The 21090-nt window shown below is 53.7% G+C and overlaps 1 protein-coding gene across 13 annotated transcripts in view; it reads right to left on the bottom strand.

The window, feature by feature from the left end:
• Positions 1 to 21090, bottom strand: part of ADGRB3 (adhesion G protein-coupled receptor B3) — a 444111-nt gene that overhangs the window by 295676 nt on the left and 127345 nt on the right. The window contains exon 1 of one of the 13 annotated variants that reach the window (XM_064164138.1): positions 6746 to 6918. The exons of the other annotated variants lie outside the window; for them this stretch is intronic. The gene's annotated coding sequence lies outside the window, so the exon portion shown is untranslated. Of the gene's footprint in view, positions 1 to 6745; positions 6919 to 21090 lie in introns of those variants that run through there. 13 annotated transcript variants of the gene reach the window in all.

Below are 21090 nucleotides of genomic sequence, written 5' to 3'. Positions count from 1 at the left end.
TGCAGCCTGCCCTGGGTGAACATGCCTCAGCAGGAGGGTTGGACTGGATGATCTCCAGAGGTCCCTTCCAAGCCCACAATGCCATGATTCTACAGCATCAAACACACCTGTTAGTCAAGAGAAAGCAGAAAGGCAGCCCTGATATTCTGTCTTTTTTAAGTATTACCAGCTCTGGAGGTGTCAAAGCCATCTTCAAGAGCCTTTTTCATGTCTGAATGTCAGTGCTGTCTCCAAGTGAACTCTCACTCAGGCTGCCTTTAATAGCAGAGATTTAGTTCTAGGTCTGGAAATAGGACTTTGTGTGCAAGATGAGTGAGGCTGGAGATTTCTAGGCTGCCTCTGTATAAAGGTTTGGTTGTGTTTTGGATCCCAACCTAGCACAATCCCTTGGAATGTGTCTATTAGTCCATAGAATCAGTCAGGGTTGGAAGAGACCACAAGGAGCAGCCAGTGCCAACCCCCCTGCCATGCCCAGGGACACCCTACCCTAGAGCAGGCTGCACACAGCCTCAGCCAGCCTGGCCTCAAACACCTCCAGCCATGGGGCCTCAACCACCTCCCTGAGCAACCCATTCCAGCCTCTCACCACTCTCCTGCTCAACAACTTCCTCCTCACCTCCAGCTTTGCTCCATTCCCCCCAGTCCTGGCACTCCCTGACAATCCTGAAAACTCCCTCCCCAGCTTTTTTGTAGCCCCCTTCAAGTCCTGGAAGGCCACAAGAAGGTCACCTGGGAGCCTCCTCTGCTCCAGTCTGCACAGCCCCAACTCTTTCAGCCTGTCCATTTATCTTTATAGCTCTTACTGTTCAACCTGCCACACATCCAACACTGAAAGTGAGCTTTAAAAACCACTCCTGAAACCTTGTCAAGCTTCCTCCTGCTTTACAGGTGTTGAATTAACAGCAGCTGGAATTAATGAGAACTAACTCCCTGACTTCAGGGTTATCTTGGCTGCAATGAGGCAAAGTAATTGCTAGAACACAGCAATGTTGCCCTCTCTGGTTGGCACTGCACATCTTTTAGTCAGATTTGGTACCACAGCAGTGGATTTTTAATCAAGAACTGTGGGAGGTCTGTTTGTACAGGGGTGCAGAAAATACTCAGGAGATAAGGAGTAATGATAAACAGATTTACAGCATGGAGCTGGGGAGATGAATCTGCCCTTAGCAGCTTCTGGGACAGTGATTATTACCAAATCTGTGGCAGTTCAATACCTGAGCTTCCTTTTCAATTAAGCTCACTTGAAACAATATTCATAGGAAAGGACAATCTAAAATTGCCTTCATGAAAGTCTGGGAGGGGGAAAAAAAGCCCCAAACCACTAAATTCTGCTGGAAAAGGTGGGGTTGGGCTCTTTAGATAGGCAACAAGGCACAGAACAAGGGGACACAGCCTCAAGCTGTGCCAGGGCAGGTTCAGGCTGGATGTTAGGAGGAAGCTATTGGCAGAGAGAGTGATTGGCATTGGAATGGGCTGCCCAGGGAGGTGGTGGAGTCTGTGTGGCTGGAGGTGTTTAAAAGGAGGCTGCATGAGGCACTTAGTGCCATGGGTTAGTTAATTAGAAGGTGCTAGGTGACAGGCTGGACTCAACGATCCTGGAGGTCTTTTCCAACTGGTCAATGCTGGGACTCTGTGTGAAACATGAACTGAATTTCCCCCCTGGTTTGCAATATTCATAAATCCAGTTGTCAATTTGGTTTTGCTACACAAATGTTGTTTACTCTGTGCCACTGTCACCTTTCACTTCCTATCACTCTAATTTAAACACTTAAAATCAAGCTTTGAAGCCTCTGAACACATGAGAAAAATGTTTTCCAGCTCAGAAAATCCAAGTTTTCCAAATGGGGCTTTTAGAAACATAAGGCTGAGGGAGTGGAGGTTGCTCAGCCTGGAGAAGTGAAGACTCTCGGGGGGACCTCAGAGCTGCCTTCTAACAGCTGAAGGGATCCTGCAGGAAGGCTGCAGAGAGACCCCTCCTGAGGATGTCTGGAGCCAGGCCAAGGGGGAATGGTTTGGAGCTGAGGCAGAGCAGGGTTAGACTGCAGCTAAGGAAGAAGTTCTGTAGTGTAAGGGTGGTGAGAGTGTGGAACAGGCTGCTCAGGCAGGCTGTGGATGTCCCTTCCCTGGGGGTGTTGAAGGCCAGGCTGGATGAAGCCTTGAGCAGCCAAGTCTAGCTGAGAAGTGTTCCTGCCCATGGTGGGAGGTTGGAGCAGATGATCTCTGAGGTCCCTGCCAGCCCCAGCCATTCTATGATTCCATGATCTCATCCCCTCTATCTGCCCAGTCCAAGGTATAATGTGCACTATCTCTGTGTGTCGCTGATCAAAGGCACCACTTCACAGCTCACCCCAGCAGCCTGACAAGCCAAGTTAATTTAGCAGCCAGCTGTAGCAGTCTATCAACGTGTAGAGCTCCAGCCAGCCTCCACCAGAAAAGCAACCACCACCCCTCCGAGGCAGGTCTTCATGTTCCTCTGTTCCCTTCTTCACAGCCACGCTAGAAACGGCAACCAGCTAACTGCTGCCCCTGACAGGAACAATCCTGGCTTGGTACAACTGCAAGCTTCCCAAAGGCACTCTGCCTCAGCTGCTTCTGCTCCAGCACATCTATTTCTGCAGAGCACACGCCAGGAGCAGACAGGTAAGCACCTTCTCACTTCAGCAAAGCTGGGGAGGGGCCTGGAGCACAGCCCTGTGAGGAGAGGCTGAGGGAGCTGGGGGGGTGCAGCCTGCAGCAGAGGAGGCTCAGGGCAGAGCTCACTGCTGTCTGCAGCTGCCTGCAGGGAGGTTGCAGCCAGGTGGGGTTGGTCTCATTTTCCAAGCAACCAGCAACCGAAAAGGGGACACAGCCTCAAGCTGTGCTAGAGGAAGTTCAGGCTGGATGTCAGGAGGAAGTTCTTGCAGAGAGAGTGAAGAACCAGACCCCAATCATTTTGGGCATCTGTTTTCTCCTGAATCATGCAGCAGCAGAAAAGCCTGATTAGAAGGAAAAATGAAAATCACTCTGCCTAATAGGAGCTAGCAAGGAACATATGGCATGACATAGATGGTACACATGGAGACATCAGTCAGAGTGGCAAGAAACTGAAGCAACATCTACAAATTACAACCTTAATTGCTAAAAATAATTAAGCAGATCGGCAGACATGGGAAAAACTACAGATGGGCATCCAGGAGCCATGGAAAGGGAGTAGGACACAGTGACACAGGTGGCTATGGCATTTGGCACAGCAATGTGCCATGGTAGCCAAGAGGACCAATGGGATCCTGGGGGGAATTAAGCAGAGTGTGTCCAGCAGATCAAGGGAGGTTCTCCTCCACCTCTACTCTGCCTTGGCGAGACCTCAAGTACTGCCTTCAGTTTGGGGCTCCCCAGTTGAAGAGGGACAGGGATCTGCTGGAGGGGGTCCAGCAGAGGACTACTAGGATGAGGAAGGGACTGAGCACTGCCTGGTGAGGAGAGGTGAGGGCCCTGGGGCTGCTTAGTCTGGGGAAGAGAAGACTGAGAGGGGATTTGATAAATGTCTCTAAATATCTGAGGGCTGGGGGTTGGAAGGGTCCCAAAGAGCTCATCCAGTCCAACCCCCCTGCTAGAGCAAGACCACACAATCTAGCTCAGGGCACACAGCAACACATCCAGGCAGGCCTGGAAAGGCTCCACACAGGGAGACGCCACAACCTCTCTGGGCAGCCTGTGCCAGGGCTCTGGGACCCTTCCAGGCAAGAAGTTGCCCCTTCTGCAGAGCTGGAACCTGCTGTGCTGCAGCTTCCATCCATGGCTGCTTGTCCTATCCCAGGCCCAACACATCTCACCAGAAAAGTGAATGCATTTTTGGAAGAAGCAATTCTGTGCAGTGTTATTTTCTCTAAATCCATTAACTCTTAGAGCAGAGACTGCAAGAGTCATGGACAGAAGTGAGTATGCTGGGCCACAATGATGCTCAGAGGGCTGCATCACCTCTCCAATCAGGGCAGGCTACAAGAGCTGGGGATCTGCAGCCTGGAGGAGGCTTCCAGAAGACTGTGGAGTGGCTTTCCAGGATCTGAAGGAGGCTAAAGAAGGGCTGGGCAGGGACTACTGACAAGGGCTTGTAATGTCAGGACAAGAAGGAATGGGTTTAAACTGTCAGAGGGGAGATTGAAACTGGATGTTGGGAAGAAGTTGTTTGCAGTGAGGGTGGAGGTGTCCCAGGGAGGTTGTGGAGCACAGAAGCACAGAATGGGATCAAAGATATTCATGGTATTCAAGGCCAGGCTGGATGAGGCCTTGAACAACCTGTTCTAGTGGGAGGTGTTCCTGCCTATGGCAAGGGGTTGGATCTGGCTAAGCTTTGAGGTCGCTTCCAACCTAAACCATTCTAGTTTCCCTGGACAGAAAGAATAATGCTCTGTATCTGCAGAGCCTTCAGCAAAAAAATAAACCCAAACCCACAGTTAGTTTACTGAAAATCTCAGTACCTGTTTTCAGCTTTCCAGCAAACCTTAGAGCTGAATTCAATGTGCACATTATTCAAATGGAAAAACAGTTGCATGACAACAGCACAATGTCTGCCTTTTCCTCTGCAGAAAAAACCCTCCCAAAGCACCCAACTGGAGTTGTTCGTATTCAGGACCTCTTTTTCCTCCAACTCTCCATGAGCATTCACAGAACAACGCCACAAGAACAATCACAGCTCCGAAGCTGCCCAAGGCTGTGTGTGTAAGGGTATTTGCACCAGCACAGCAGCACACTGGAGAGCTTTTACTGCTTGGGCACCGAAACCATTCGCTAGTTAAAAACATTCAGTATCTTTACTGATGATCTGGAGCAGGGGATTGAGTCCAGCATCAGTGAGTTTGCAGATGACACCAAACTAGGAGCAGGTGTGGAGCTGTTGGAGGGTAGCAGAGCCCTGCAGAGGGACCTGGCCAGGCTGCATGGGTGGGCAGAGGCCAAGGGGATGAGACTGAACAAGGCCAAGGGCAGGGTTCTGCACTTTGGCCACAACAACCCCAAGCAGTACTGCAGGCTGGGGCCAGAGTGGCTGAGAGCAGCCAGGCAGAGAGGGAGCTGGGGGTGCTGGCAGAGAGGAGCTGCAGAGGAGGCAGCAGTGCCCAGGTGGGCAGCAGAGCCAATGGCATCCTGGGCTGGCTCAGGAGCAGTGTGGGCAGCAGGACAAGGGAGGTTCTTGTGCCCCTGTGCTCAGCACTGCTCAGGCCACCCCTGGAGTGCTGTGCCCAGCTCTGGGCTCCTCAATTGCAGAGAGATGCTGAGGTGCTGGAAGGTGTTTGGAGAAGGGCAGCAGGCCTGGGGAGGGGCCTGGAGCAGAGCCCTGTGAGGAGAGGCTGAGGGAGCTGGGGGAGTGCAGCCTGCAGCAGAGGAGGCTCAGGGCAGAGCTCATTGCTGCCTGCAGCGAGGCTGTAGCCAGGTGGGGTTGGGCTCTGCTGCCAGGCAGCCAGCACCAGAACAAGGGGACACAGCCCCAAGCTGTGCCAGGGCAGGTCTAAACTGGATGTTGTTAGGAAGTTGTTGTCAGAGAGAGTGATTGGCATTGGAATGGGCTGCCCAGGGAGATGGTGGAGTCTGTGTGCCTGGAGGTGTTGAAGCCAAGCCTGGCTGGGGCACTTAGTGCCATGGGCTGGTTGATGAGATAGAGCTGGGTGAGCTTGGATGTCTCTTCTACCTGCTTGATCCTATGATTCACTGCAACCAGAACTAGGAAGATCCCTTCCCTGCTTGGAAAGCTCAGGGTGTCCAAGCAGAGCCACTGTGCTCCGTGACTCACAGCCCTCACTGGAAGCAGCAAATTCGGCACACTAAAGAATTGCTTCTGAGCACACAACCGAAAATACTTTTGTTCAGTTCACCTACCAGAACCATTCTGCTGCAAATCCTCACAGCCTGCTCACACGGGAGAGCTCTGCTCCGCAGCACACAGCTGTGCTTCCAGCAACGCCGAGAGGCACACAGAGCTGCACAGCTGCCCCGACCCCGCCACAGCCTGCACCGACCCCGCCGGGCCGGGCTGAACTGCGCCACAGCCTGCACCGACCCCGCCGGGCCGGGATGAACCTGCCACAGCCTGCACCGACCCCGCCGGGCCGGGATGAACCTGCCACAGCCTGCACCGACCCCGCCGGGCCGGGATGAACCTGCCACAGCCTGCACCGACCCCGCCGGGCCGGGCTGAACTGCGCCACAGCCTGCACCGACCCCGCCGGGCCGGGCCGAGTTGCGCCACAGCCTGCACCGACCCCACCGGGCCGGGCCGAACTGCGCCACAGCCTGCACCGACCTCGCCGGACCCGGCTGAACTGCGCCACAGCCTGCACCGACCCCGCCGGGCCCGGCTGAACTGCGCCACAGCCTGCACCGACCCCGCCGGACCCTGCTGAACTGCGCCACAGCCTGCACCGACCCCACCGGACCCGGCTGAACTGCGCCACAGCCTGCACCGACCCCACCGGACCCTGCTGAACTGCGCCACAGCCTGCACCGACCCCACCGGACCCTGCTGAACTGCGCCACAGCCTGCACCGACCCCACCGGACCCGGCTGAACTGCGCCACAGCCTGCACCGACCCCGCCGGGCCGGGGTGAACCTCCCACAGCCTGCACCGACCCCGCCGGGCCGGGGTGAACCTCCCACAGCCTGCACCGACCCCGCCGGGCCGGGGTGAACCTCCCACAGCCTGCACCGACCCCACCGGGCCGGGGTGAACCTGCCACAGCCCGCACCGACCCCGCCGGGCCGTGTAAAACTTACATGGACTCGCAGCCGGGGCTGGGCTGAACCTCTCACGAACCTGTACAGACTCCAGCGAGCCAAACCTCTGGGCGCACCGTGCCAGGCGCGGCGAGGCCGAACGGCAGCCCTGGCCGCCGCCGGTGGGAGCCGTGAGGCGGTGCACGGCCGGGCCGGGTCGGGCTGGGCTGGCGGAGCTCGCAGCCCCTTATCAGCGCTCCGGCAGCAGCGGGCGGGCGCCGGGGAGCGAGCTCCTGCTGCGGCTCGGCGATTGGAGGGCTGGGAGCCGCACGCCCCGCAGCTGCGCTGGCCGGCAGGTGCTCAGCGCGCCGCTCGGCAGGTGCTCAGCGCGCCGCTCAGCAGGTGCGCATCTTTCTAGACGTTTCTGGCCCGATCCGGGCTTCGGTTTTAAAGCATCTCAGTGCTCCTCTGCCACGAGCAGCCCTGGTCGGCAGCCAGTTGTGCGCTAAGGCTCCAGGCGGTGCTTTACTGCAGAATTGGGCCGATGATTAATTTAATACTTCGTTAACTTTAACGCCGTTAACAGCAAGGCAGCCGATGTTTGCTAAAGGATATTCGGAATGAAATGCAGCCCTTAGCCTGTGCAAAAGGCTTTGTTGATTTGTACTGTCCCTTGTCCCCAAACACTCTTGCAAGATTATATGTTGGAGCCAGTGCAGAGGAGGCCACCAAGATGCTGAGAGGGCTGCAGCAGCTCTGCTCTGAGCACAGGCTCAGAGAGTTGGGGCTGTGCAGCCTGGAGAGGAGAAGGCTTCCAGGAGACCTTGGAGTGGCCTTGCAGGATCTGAAGGGGGCTACAGGAGGGCTGGGGAGGGACTATTGACAAGGTGATGACAGCATGAAGAGGAATGGGTTTGAAGTGGCAGAGAGGAGATTGGAACTGGATGTTAGGAAGAAGTTGTTTGCAGTAAGAGTGCCGAGACACTGGCACAGGTGGAGGGTGGTGAGACACTGGCACAGGTTGCCCAGGGAGGTCGTGGAGCACAGAAGCACCCAATGTGATCAGAGATCACATTGGGTGCTTCTGTGCTCCACGACCTTCCTGGAGGTGCTCAAGACCAGGTTGGATGAGTCCTCAAGCAACCTGTTCCAGCAGCCTATGGCAGGGAGTTGGAACTGGCTGAGCCTTAAGCTCCCTTCCAACCTAACCCATTCTATGCTTCTATTTAGGAGTTAGAGGGAAGGGGTGGGGAGGGGGAAAGGTAGCTTGAAAGCCTGAGTGCCCCCAGCTGTAGCTGCAGGAGCACAACTGCTCAGCGTCATTTTTTCAGCACAATTCCTGTGCTACAATCTTGCAGTCATAACAAAACCCCGAGCTGGCTTTCGGGTGCCCTGCTCTAATAAAGCTCTTTCCAAACGAAGTCAGCCAACTGCAGCACTTGGTTTTAGCACGTCCGTGAGAAACGGCACTCAGAACACGTTAATTGTTTACCTCGTTAATATTGCTGCCAGGAATTAAAAACTGGTTTAAAAGCAAGGAGGAAAAGTAGTTATTGCCAATTTTGTACTGTGTGAGGCTGGGGGGGAATAAAAACTCCTGCTGGAAGGTGTCCAGGGAAGGGCCAGGAGGGGTGAGCAGAGGGCTGGAGCTGCTCTGCTATGGGGACAGGTTGGGAGAGTTGGGGCTGCTCAGTCTGGAGAGGAGAAGGCTCCCAGGAGACCCTACTGTGGCCTTCCAGTGGCAGAAGGGGACTACAAGAGAGCTGGGGAGGGACTTTTTAGGGTGTCAGGACTGGGGGGAATGGAACAAAGCTAGAGGAGAGCAGATTGAGATTAGCCTCAAGCTACGCCAGGGGAGATTTAGGCTGGAGGTGAGGAGAAAGTTCTTCACTGAGAGAGTCATTGGACACTGGAATGGGCTGCCCGGGGAGGTGGTGGAGTCGCCGTCCCTGGAGCTGTTCAAGGCAGGACTGGACGTGGCACTTGGTGCCATGGTCTGGCCTTGAGCTCTGTGGTAAAGGGTTGGACTTGATGATCTGTGAGGTCTCTTCCAACCCTGATGATACTGTGAGACTGTGACCTTAGGAAGAAGTTGTTCATTATGAGGGTTGTGAGAGACTGGCACAGGTTGCCCAGGGAGGTGGTGGAAACCTCATCCCTGGAGGTGTTTAAGGCCTGGCTGGATGAGGCTCTGGACAGCCTGATCTAGGGTGAGATGTCTGGAACAAGCTGCCCAAGGAGGTGGTGGAAACCTCATCTCTGGAGGTGTTTAAGGCCAGGCTGGATGAGGCTCTGGACAGCCTGATCTAGTGTGAGGTGTCTGGAATGAGCTGCCCAAGTTGGTGCTGGAGTCACCATCCCTGGCTGTGTTTCAGGGCGGTTTGGCTGTGGTGCTCAGGGCTCTGGTTTAAGGTGAGTCTTGTAGAGTAGGGTTCTAGGTTGGACTTGGTGATCCTGAGGGGCTTTGCCAGCCTGGGGGTGTTTGTGATTCTGTGTCAGAATCTGTGTCCCTGTCCATGGCAGGGGGGTTGGCACTGAATGGACCTCGAGGTCCCTTCCAGCCCTGACAGCTCTGTGATTCTGTGCCTAATGAAAACTACTCATTGCTAATTTCCAAGAGCGTGGAGCAGTACAGGAGAGTGCTGGGGGTGGCTACTGTTATTTCTGAGAGGGGGGTTGGGTGGTCTGGGGGTATTTGAGAAGGGGATTTGCTTTGTTGTTCAGAGAAGGTTTGGGGTTGGAGTTTGGTCTGGAGAAGGTTTGGGGTTGAGGTTTGATTTGTCTGGAGAAGGTTTGGGGTTGGGGTTTGATTTGTCTGGAGAAGGTTTGAGGTTTGGTTTGTAGTTTGGAGAAGGTTTGGGGCTGGAGTTTGGTTTGCAGTTTAGAGAAGCTTTGGGGTTGGGGTTTGGCTTGTTTGGAGAAGGGTTGGGGTTAGGGTTTGGTTTGTAGTTTGGAGGAGAAGGTTTAGGGTTAGGTTTGATTTGTTGTTTGGAGATGGTTTGGGGTTGGGGTTTGGTTTGTTGTTGGAGAAGGTTTAGGGTTGGAGTTTGTAGTTAGGAGAAGGTTTGGGGTTGGAGTTTGGTTTGTAGTTTGGAGATGGTTTGGGGTTGGGGTTTGGCTTGTTTGGAGAAGCTTTGGGGTTGGGTTTTGAGAAGGGCATTGGGGTAAGTTTGAAAAGGGTTTTGGTATTGTTGAGAGGTTTTGAGGCTTCTTTTGGTGAGTTCAGAGAAGGCTTTTTGATGAGATCTGAAAAGGCTTTTTTGGTCAGTTCTGAGAAGGTTTTTATGGTCAGTTCTGAGAAGGTTTTTTGGTGAGTTCTGAGAAGGTTTTTATGGTGAGTTCTGAGAAGGTTTTTTTGGTGAGTTCTGAGAAGGTTTTTTTGGTGAATTCTGAGAAGGTTTTATGGTGAGTTCTGAGAAGGTTTTTTTGTGATTTCTGAGAAGGTTTTTTTGTGATTTCTGAGAAGGTTTTTTTGTGATTTCTGAGAAGGTTTTTTGGTGATTTCTGAGAAGTGTAGAGGAATGCTGAGAGGTGGTAATGAATCAAGCAATAATGAGGCTAGGGAGGCAGCATGACAAGTACCAGTCTGCAGGATGTGCCCAAATGGAGCTGTGGAGATGAGAAGAGCAATACTGGCACAGTGCAATATTTTTTCTAGCAAGGACAATGAGGAATTTCTGGAGAAAATATTTTCACTACCTTGTGCAGTGAAGAAACTACACTGAAGAGAGACAGAGGACAATTAGGACTCACGAATAAGCTGCTACAGTTCCTTTGTAGCACTGCAAGGCAGTATTGCTATCACTAGTACCAGACCTTAAGCTTTAGCCTCAGGCTTGCCCTGGCTGAAGTGTTCCTGACTTGCCTGCAGCAAGATTTCTCCTAGAGCTATTTTTCTAGCAGAGAAGGCCATGGGGTTTTGCTGCTTTGGTTGTTGAGTGCCTGTTTGTGTTGTTTTTTCTCCTTTGCTTCTTTTTTTTCTGGCACAGACATTGTTTCCTACAGAAAACACTAACAAGCAGTTAGTCTTTACACACACACACACCACTGGAGCTACCTCAGGAGCCAGGGAAGGAGGCAGGAGAAGGGATGAAGCTGGGAGGTGTGCACATTACAGTTTAGACTCTATGGTGCTACCATTGCTACTTTGATCTCTATGTAAAAAAAAACCCAAATCCTCTTTTTTCTCTAGAACCTCAAAGTGGCTCAGGTTGAAAGGGACCTCAGAGCTCATCTACTCCAACCCCTCTGCCATGGGCAGGGATGCCTCATAGAATCATAGAATCAACCAGGTTGGAAGAGACCTGCAAGATCATCCAGTCATTCAGCTGCTCAAGGACTCATCCAGCTTGGCCTTGAGCACCCCCAGGCAGGAGGCAGCCACAGCCTCCCTGGGAAGCCTGTGCCAGGCTCTCACCACCCTCACATGCAATAATTTCTTTCTCAGCTCGTCTCACCCTGCTTTGCCTCAGCTCCAAACCGTTCCCCCTTGGCCTGGCTCAGACCCCCTCAGCACAAGTCCCTCTGCAGCCTTCCTGCAGGATCCCTTCAGGCAGCTCTGAGGTGCCCCTGGAGCCTTCTCCTCTGCAGGCTGCACCCCCCCAGCTCCCTCAGCCTGTGCTCACAGCAGAGCTGCTCCAGCCCTGGCAGCATCTTTCTGGCCCTGGTCTGGACTTGCTTCAGCAGCTCTGTGTCCTGGGGAGACATTATTGGTCTGTGTTGCAAGAAGAAGAATTGCAAGAAGGAAAGTCCAAGGAGGCAGGACACACAGAAACCTTAAGAAGCTAAAAGATTTCTTCTCCTGGGAGAAATCCTTCAGTGCAGTGCTGAGGAGAAAGGCAGGCAGGCAGTACAGAGAGCAGCGTCAGGAGCTCTCAGAGCAGAGAAACAGCAGTAAATTAGTGGTAAAAAAGAACAACTGAGCATGAGGGATGCTTAAAAAATTACCTTGAAAGATCCTAAAGTATCCCAGTGATTGAAATGTTTGCCTTGCTGTGGTTTGGGCAGGTGTTAAACATGTCCTGCCTGAAGAGAAAGGCCAAAGTGAACCTCCAGAGAGCTGTGCCTGCTGCTTGTCCTGAGGACAAGGTGTTCTGCAGTGGTTAGAATGCAGCTCTTAGTCACCTTCTCAAGGGGCAGAAGCAAAGCAGACTCTGTCTCCTAGAGCTGCTGCAGCTGAGGAAAGCACAGCCCCTGGTTCTTTGCCTGCTGATAACTGGGACTTTGCATATCACAAGCAGCAGAAGCCACCACTCAGCTCAGCAGGTCTGAGCCTGGGCTGTGACTCATTTTGCACTGCAAGATCTCTGAAGCAACAGCAAGAGGACAAGGGGGGGTGAGAAGAGATCACTTCAGCAGAGATGTGCTTGATATAAAGGCACCAGCACAGTGCAAATGTGATAGCTAAAACTCTGCTTGGGTTTGGGATGAATTGGAGGCTGTCCTAGGTTGTGGATGCTCCCTCCCTGGAGGTGCTCAAGGCCAGGCTGGAAGAGGCCTTGAGTGACCTGTTCTAGTGGGAGGTGTCCCTGCCTGTGGCAGGGAGTTGGAACTGGCTGAGCTTTGAGGTTCCTTCCAACCTAAACCATACTATGATTCTAAGGAAGCCAAAAGGGCCAAAGCCTGGGATCAAGCAGGAGCCTGGGAACATTCCTGGTGTACAGCCAGCACTTGGTGTGTCTCTGAGCAGAGCTGGGTCAAGCTGTTGCCTCCTGGGCATGGCTGCAAGCAGAACTTGAGTGTCCAGCTGAGATCAGGCACAGGTTGCCCAGGGAGGCTGTGGAGCACAGAAGCACAGAATGTGATCTTTGATGTGCTTCTGTGCTCCACAACCTCCCTGGAGGTGTTCAAGGCCAGGCTGGATGAGACCTTGAGCAACCTGGGGAGGGAGGGGAACAGGGAGTCGGAAGGCTGAGGTGATACACACAACACTTTGCTGCTGCTCCAAGCAGAATGTAGTTCTGCCACCCTAGGGCCAAGCCTTTCATGCTTTGCTTTCTGCTCTGTGCTTCGTGGTTTCCTCCATTCACACAATCACAGAATGCAAGGAGGGAGTTGGAAGAGGCCTCCAGAGATCATCCAGTCCAACCCCCCTGCCAGAGCAGAATCACCTAGAGGAGATCACAGGAGAACACATCCAGATGGGCTGTGAATGTCTCCACGAGAAGGAGGCTCCACAACATCTGGGCAGTCTGCTCCAGGGCTCCAGCACCCTCACAGTTTTGGTTTGGGTAGGAAAGCACCTTAAAAACAATCTAATTACTTGCTCCCTGGGACAGGACAAGCAGCAATGGATGGAAGCTGCAGCACAGCAGGTTCCAGCTCAACACAAGGGGGAACTTCTTGACTGGAAGGGTCCCAGAGCCTGGCACAGGCTGCCCAGAGAGGCTGTGGAGTCTCCTTGTGTGGAGCCTTTCCAGGCCTGTCTGGATGTGTTCCTGTGTGCCCTAAGCTAGATTGTGTGGCCCTGCTCTGGCAGGGAGGTGGGACTGAATGATCTCTTTGGGTCCCTTCATGCTGTGAGCCTGGGATCCTGCAATTGCAAGTCCTGTGCTTGGCTCACCTGCCTCATGCACACACCTCAGTAGGGCCTTGAGCTTCTCTGTCTCAAAGGCATTTTGGTGCCTGTTGGGTTTTCCCACCCCACTTTCCATTTCTCCCCAGTTTGGAAGGGAAAAGCATTTAGCCAAATGGATGCAAACTCCTGTGCCAGTTTCCTCAGGGCCAGGGCAGCTCCTGGCTCTCAGAGCTTGCTGGTGCAGAGGAGGTCATGATGTCTGGCAAATCATTCTTAATGCTTCTTGAGCCTAAACCCTCCAAAACTCACACTCTGGGTTCTGCTGGCTGCAGAGCCTTATATAATGGATTTAGAGCAGGAGTGTTTGCCCTCTGCCAGGCATGCCTGGGGAGTTAGGTCACTACTAGAGAAATAACTCATCCCATGCACACAGAAATGTGCCTGTTACATAAGAACCCAGGCTCCTCAGAACCTTCGTGGGGGCTCTGAGGCTGCTGGGCACTCACCAAGGAAGCAGCCAGTGACAGGCACAGTCTGACAGCCACACAATGGAAGGGCTTGGAAGGGAGCTCTGCAGGTCAGCCACCCTGCTCCCTGAAGAGCCTGCTCTGGAGCCACCCTGCTCCCTGAAGAGCCTGCTCTGGAACCACCCTGCTCCCCGAAGAGCCTGCTCTAGAGCCACCCTGCTCCCTGAAGAACCTGCTCTGGAGCCACCCTGCTCCCTGAAGAGCCTGCTCTGGAGCCACCCTGCTCCCTGAAGAGCCTGCTCTGGAACCACCCTGCTCCCTGAAGAGCCTGCTCTGGAGCCACCCTGCTCCCTGAAGAGCCTGCTCTGGAGACATCCTGCTCCCTGAAGAACACCCTGCTGGCTTCTGAGGTGTGAGAAAAGGATCCTCGCTGCTTCTTTCTTTCCTTTGTTTCATTTAGCCCCTGAAATCTCTTTTTCACACCGAGTGGCTGCTCAGTGCCCAATGCTGCTCCACTTTCTACTCTTGCAGCTCTTTTTTTGGGCTGTTTTTATGAGTGTTGCAACATTTCTGGTGCTGCTCAGAAATGTGAAAGGTGATGGCATTGCAGGATGGGCACATGGAAAGTGGAAAGCTTCATGAGGTTGGAGCACCTCTGCTAAGAGGACAGGCTGAGGGAGCTGGGGGTGTTCAGGCTGGAGAAGAGAAGGCTCCAGGGGCACCTCAGAGCTGCCTGCAGTGCCTGAAGGGATCCTGCAGGAAGGCTGCCTCCTTCTTCAGGGTCTGTACCATCCTCATAATGTGTTTTTTTCCCCTAAAGATTTATCTTTGTTACACTTTTTTTAGGCAAGTAGTAAATAGTTTTTCTTACCTCATTATAAAGATCATTTTGAAGTCATCAGTTATAACTGTATCAAGCTTTATGGCTTTGGTTCCTTTTACTTATCCTCATCATTTTTCTTTATTAGAAAATTGATTTGATCAAACATCCAATAATAAAACCCAACTCCTCTTGCAGATTTAATGCAATGCCATCAATTAGCTGCAGAATTTGGGGGATACTAAGGAGTGCCTCTGCCTTCCCAGAACCCTAGTGCACAAAGAATGACTCATCTGAGCATGGCTTTACTTACCTCATTCTGTATGCACCAGAGCTGACAGGCACTGTCAGAGGCACCAGCACAGACCAGGGCTTGTCCTCCTGGCAAGCAGCTCCATGGAGAAAGAGCCTGGAGTCCCAGAGGACAGCAGGTTCTGCGTGGGCCAGCAATGTGCCCAGTGGCCAAGAGAGCCAAGGGCATCCTGGGGGTGCAGCAGGAAAAGTGTGGCCAGCAGGGCTAGGGAGGTTCTGCTGCCTCTGATCTGCCCTAGGGAGACCACAGCTGCAATACTGTGTCCAGTTCTGGGCTCCTCAGTTCAAGAGAGACAGGGACCTGCTGCAGAGAGCCCAACAGAGAGCTGCAAGGATGATGAAAGGACTGGAACATCTCTGGTGTGAAGAAAGGCTGAGAGCCCTGGGGCTGTTTGGTCTGGAAAGGAGAAGGCTGAGAGGGATCTGATCAGTGCCCATCAACAGCTGAGGGGTGGGTGTCAGGGTGAAGGTGCCAGGCTCTGTGTGGTGGTGCCCAGTGACAGGGACAAGGAGCAGTGGATACAAATTAGAGCACAGGAGGTTCTACCTCAGCATGAGGAAAAACCTCTTTCCTTGTGAGGGCATGAGAGCAGGCTGCCCAGAGAGGTTGTGGAGTCTGCAGACATTCAAATCCCACCTGGACGTGTTCCCGAGTGCCCTGCCCTGGGTGATGCTGCTCTGGCAGGGGGGCTGGACTGGATGATCTCTGGAGGTCCCTCCTAATCCCTGCCACTCTGTGACTCAATGCTTCCCACTGGCCATTTGCTCCTGGAAGTCACAAACGTGTGCATTTGTTCCCAGTGCAGGAACTGCACCACTTCACTGGGCTTGGAGCTGCCTGCCTAAGGAATGCAGGGTGTGAAAATCAGCAGGCACATTTCTGCTTGGGGAAATATAACTCATGGTTATAAAAAGCCTCTGGAAAAGTCACTCTCCTGTCTATCCCAGTGCCCTAAATAAGGCCTGACAGGTATTTGTCTAACCTTTTCTCCACAGCGGCCAGCAACAGAAATTCCACATCACTGCACTCAGCTCCAGCACTGAATCAATCTTCCTCTCAGGATGCTGTTGCCCAGTGTGCCAGGCTGCCCTGCCTGGCTGTGATGCCAGAGCAGCACATCACCTTTCTCATCATGCCCTCTCTTTTCTTATTCACAGCCTGCCATCAGACCTTCTCCCAACTCAACAACCTCCAGAGCCTTCCTCAGAGGCAACGTTTTCTGCACCTCTGCCCTGACTCACTGTTTTTCCTCTGCACTCTGTGTAATTGCTTTGTGTCTTTCCTGAAGCTTGATGGAGTTCTCCAGCTGCAGCCTCACCTGTGTTAAGCAGAATGGGAGGATTACTCCTGCAGGTCAGATTCCTGCTGACAGATCCCAGTAGGATACTGGCTTTGTTTGCAGGAGCTTAATAACATTGACTCATGCAGAATTTCTCATCCACCCCAAATCTCAGATCTCCTTTTCTTTATTGTTGCTGCAGAACTTCCACCCTTCTTGCAGGAAGGAGGTGGTGAGTCCTGCCTACCTGCACAACTCCTCTCTGCTGAGCTGCAGCCACTTCACATGCAGAGCTATGCCACTGATTGATTCAGGTGTTTGCAGACACTCACCATGGAGCACTAAGGTTTCTCTGTCTGGGGCTGGACACCAAGCTGTGTGCTGTGCTGGGCTCACTGGAGGGCAGGGATGGCATCCAGAAGGATCCTGACAGGCTTCAGGAGTGGGGCAGTGAGGTTCACAACTCCCACTGCAAGGCTCTGCACCTGGGTAGGGCCAGCCCCAGGCACAAATCCAGGCTGGGTGCAGAGTGGGTTGAGAGCAGCCCTGAAGCAAGAGCCTTGGGGGTGTTGGGTGCTGAGCAGCTCCCCAGCAGCCAGCAGTGCCCTCCTGCAGCCCAGCAGGCAGCCAAGTGCTGGCTGCAGCCAGAGCAGTGTGGGCAGAGGGCAAGAGAGGGGATCCTGCCCCTTGGCTCTACTCTGCTCAGACCTCACCTCCAATCCTGCCTCCACTGCTGCTGTCCCCAGCATAAGAAGCACACAGAGCTGCTGGAGTGAGGCCAGAGGAGGCCACAAAGATGCTGCCAGGGCTGGAGCAGCTCTGCTGTGAGCACAGGCTGAGGGAGCTGGGGGGGTGCAGCCTGCAGAGGAGAAGGCTCCAGGGGCACCTCAGAGCTGCCTGCAGTGCCTGAAGGGATCCTGCAGGAAGGCTGCAGAGAGACTTGTGCTGAGGGGGTCTGAGCCAGGCCAAGGGCAATGGTTTGGAGCTGAGAACTTACAAATCTTTGGGGCTGGTCTACACACAAACCTTGTGCCACTTGGACTGGACTGGTGCAGCTCAGAGAGTCAAGGATTGTTTTGGTTGGAAAAGTCCTCTAAGGTCACCCCAGTCCAATGGTTAACCTAACACCACTGTGGCCATTAAATCATGTCCCAAAGTGCCATGGAACACCTTCAGGGACAGAGCTTCCCTCCCTCCCTGGGCAGCCTGTGCCAATCCCTGACCACTCTTGTAGCACAGGAATTTTTCCTTCTCCCCAGCCTAACCCTCCCCTGGCACAATTTCAGGCCATTCCCTCTCATTCTCTCACCTGATAGTAGGGAGCAGAGCCCAACCCCAGCTCCCTGCAACCTCCTCTCAGGGAGCTGTGGAGAGCAATGAGCTCTGCCCTCAGCCTTCTCCACACTAAGCACCTTCAGGTCTCTCAGGTGCTCCTCCCCAGCCCTGTTCTCCAGACCCTTCTCTGCTTCCCTTTCCCCAACTCTTTTCTTCCTGGCCTGCTTTGCAAAGTAGATCCACAGTAAGATTCCAGGAGTGAAAAGCTCCAGGTTTTGGAGTGCTCCACTGCTGCTGTTTGCAGCACAGCCATGCAAGATCTACAAAGGCAGACCTGAGGGGGTGAGCTAAAGACTCCTGGGGAGAAAGCATGGCCAGGAGAGGTGAGCTGTGATAACCTACACACATGGAGGTGCTGCCTGACTCTAATCCACCTGTTAAATCGCACAGCTGGGGGGAAGAAAAAGCAGAACCCAAGTTCTCCTTCAATGAATAGCTACTTGTTCAGGCAGAAACAGCAGGAAAAAAAGCCAGAAGCTGGGAAGAAAAAGATGACCCCCATGGAACTGAGCAGTCCAGCTGGCTGCTGGCTGCACAGCTCTTTGAAATCAGGGCAGTGAAGCACTGGAATTCTAACATCTTCCAGCACCAGGTACAACAGGCAGGAGCTGCCTCTTCGTCAGGGAAGACCTGTCCTGGCTCTCCCGTGTAGCCATGGGGGGGTGGGCAGACTGCAAGGCACTCCTGGAGATCATCCAGCCCAACCCCTCTGCTGCAGCAGGTTGCACAGGAGCACCTCCGGGGGGTCCTGAAAGCCTCTCGAGAAGGAGACTCCACAACCTCTCTGGGCAGCCTGCTCCAGGGCTCTGCCACCCTCACATGAGAGAAGTTCTTCCCTCAGTTTGTGCCCAGCGCCCCTTGTCCTGTCACTGGGCACCACTGAAAAGAGCCCAGCTACATCCTCTTGACCTCCAGCCTTTAGATATTGATCAGCATAGAGAAGATTTCCCTCGCAGCCTTCTCTTCTCCAGGCTCTCAGCCTTTCCTCCTCACAGAAATGCTCCAGGCCCTGCACCATCTTGGTGGCCTCCTTTGCACTGTCTTTCTTGAGCTGAGGAGGCCAGAAAAAGCCCTGAGCACAGACCCAAGCCTTACCCTGCCCTTCACCAGGCAGAGCTTAGCCCCACTTCCCCGCACAGTGTGTTTTACAGGGCTGTTTAATCAGCCCTTGCTCAGCACTGCAGGAGTTTTGTCAGCCCTGTTGCCAGGATCTGGCTTTGCTGCAGCCCAGCAGTGCTGCCTGAAGCCATCCAAGGCCCCTTACAATGCTGCAGCTGCCTGCTGCAGGGAGCCTGCCTGCTGCAGCTGCATGGGGCTGCACAACAGGTCTGCAGGGCAGCCCTCCACCAGCCAGCCCTCCACCAGCCAGCCCTCCCCCAGCCAGCCCTGGCATTTCTGCAGTGCACAGACAGCATACAGGCATCCCTGCCCCTCAGAGCACTGCACAGGCACCCTGCCCCCAGTGCAGCTCCCATGCTTTGACTCTGGGGATACCCAAGAAGCACAAAGTTAGCTCAAGTATCACAGAGTCATGGCACTGTTTTGGTTGGAAGAGTCCTCTAAGGTCATCCAGGCCAACCATCAGCCCAGCCCCACCACTGAACCCTGCCCCACAGTGCCATGGCCACAGGTTTCTGGAACACCTCTAGGGATGGGGACCCCCCCACCTCCCTGGGCAGCCTCTGCCACTCCCTGACCAATCGTGCAGCAAAGGCATTTTTCCTCATTTCCAACCTAACCCTGCCCTGGCACAATCCCAGGCATTTCCTCTTCCTCTGTCACTTGATCCTAGGCAGCAGAGCCCAAACCAGGGAGCTGCAAAGAGCAATGAGCTCTGCCCTCAGCCTCCTCTGCTCCACACTGCACACCCCCAGCTCCTTCAACTGCTCTTCCCCAGCTTGGTTGCCCTTCTCTGGAGCTGCCCCAGCCCCTCAGTGTCCTTGCACAACCAAACACGAGGTTACGTAAGAGTCTGTCTTTAGCATCCCAGAAGTGCAGCAGAGCAGACTGGTGTTGGACCCAGCGAGAGACTGAGCCTCTCACAGAGCCACACCTTGGAGATCTGGGTTTGGGAGGTGACATTGCTAAAAGGGCACTGCCATCTGAAAGTGGGACACGACCAGGACTTAGGAACCAAAATACAGCAGCTTGAAATATCTCCTTTGCAGCTGCCTACTCATGGCTGCAGCCTACAGAGCTCTAAGCTTCCAAAATTAAAGCTCTCCTGGTACCTGAAGTTCTGCTTTGGGATTTGCTCACGGATGAAGCTCCAATCTTAGACTGAGCCCTGTCAGGCATCACAAACTAGATTGTTCTCCACTGTGTTTGCAGGAACTACTCAGCCTGGTAAACCCTACCAGAGCAGAGCCTCCTGTGCTCTCTTCTCCTAAGGAAGTTGGGTAGGAGAGGTGAGGTTTGAAGAGCTAAAGCAAGTCACAAGAGACTTCAGCAGAAAGTTTCCTTTCCTGTAGTCCCCAGAGGGGCTTTGAACTCTTATCTCCTATAGCAGTATTCCAGACAACAGTCAATGCCAACAGGAAGAATGGAAAGGGAAGATACAGCAAGAAGAATTCCATAGCTGCTGAGATTATTCCATTTTGGACAGAGTAGTTTGTGAGGCCAGAAGTGGACTCTTAGACCCTGACTTAAGTAACAGAGCTTGCACAATGCCCAAGTGTCAACACATTCAGAGTATCATAGCATGGCTTGGGCTGGAAGGGCCTTAAAGATCATCCAGCCCCAGCCCCCTGCACGGGCAGGGACATCTCCCACCAGCACAGCTTGCTCAAGGTCTCAGCCAGCCTGGCCTGGAACACCTCCAGGGAGGGGACATCCACAGCCTCCCTGGGCAGCCTGTGCCAGTGTCTGCCCACCCTGACTGCAAAGGTTTTCTTCCTCATCTCCAGCCTAAGCCTGCCCTGTCCCCCATGCATCCTTTCACAGTCCTACCACTCTGAGCCCTCGTAGCAAACTCCCCTCTCAGCTTTCTTGTGGCCCCCTTTTTCAGGCACTAAAACACAGGTCTGAGGGCTCCTTTGAAGCCTTCTCCTCCCCAGGCTCAACAGTCCCAACTGTCACAGCCTGTCCCCGCGGAGGAGCTGCTGCAGCCCTTTGGTCACCAGGGGCTGATCATCTGGTGAGGGAAGTGGAGCTCCCAGGCTAATCTGTCACCAGTGAGCCCCACTTGTGAAACCATCTCCACTCAGCTTTGCCTGTGCAAATTGTTTCACAGGTACAGCTTTTTCAAGGGATGGTTCAACAACCATTACAGAGCAGAGAGTGCTCCAAGGAGGAGCTCCATGGCTGCCCACGGGGAGAGAATCTGGTAGCTGCTAAGGCAAAGGCATCAGCTTCAAGCAATCTGCAGAGTGCTGCAGGTGAGAATGGAAAAGTAGGTTAGAAGTTATGAAAAAGGTCCAACTCCTGCCCTCATTTCCCTCCTGCCTTCACCTTCAGCTGTGCCCTTCCAGCTCCCAGTGGAGACAACGAAGGCACAAAGTGTGTTGTGCACCAGCAGGTGAGGAGCTGAAGGGCCAGGTGAGAGGGCACCTTCCCCAGTGATCTTCAATGTTCCAGCATGGGATTGCTTCCTGTGGAAGGGGAGAGGATGCCAACAGATGCCTGAAAGTAAGCAAATCCTTGAGGCATCTTCTAGGTCAAGTAGCCAGCTGGGG

Source organism: Pogoniulus pusillus, chromosome 25 (assembly GCF_015220805.1).
Source record: "Pogoniulus pusillus isolate bPogPus1 chromosome 25, bPogPus1.pri, whole genome shotgun sequence".
Taxonomy (NCBI): Eukaryota; Metazoa; Chordata; class Aves; order Piciformes; family Lybiidae; genus Pogoniulus; species Pogoniulus pusillus.
The sequence above is the reverse complement of the archived record's forward strand: the minus strand, read 5'-3'. Positions and strand labels throughout refer to the sequence as shown.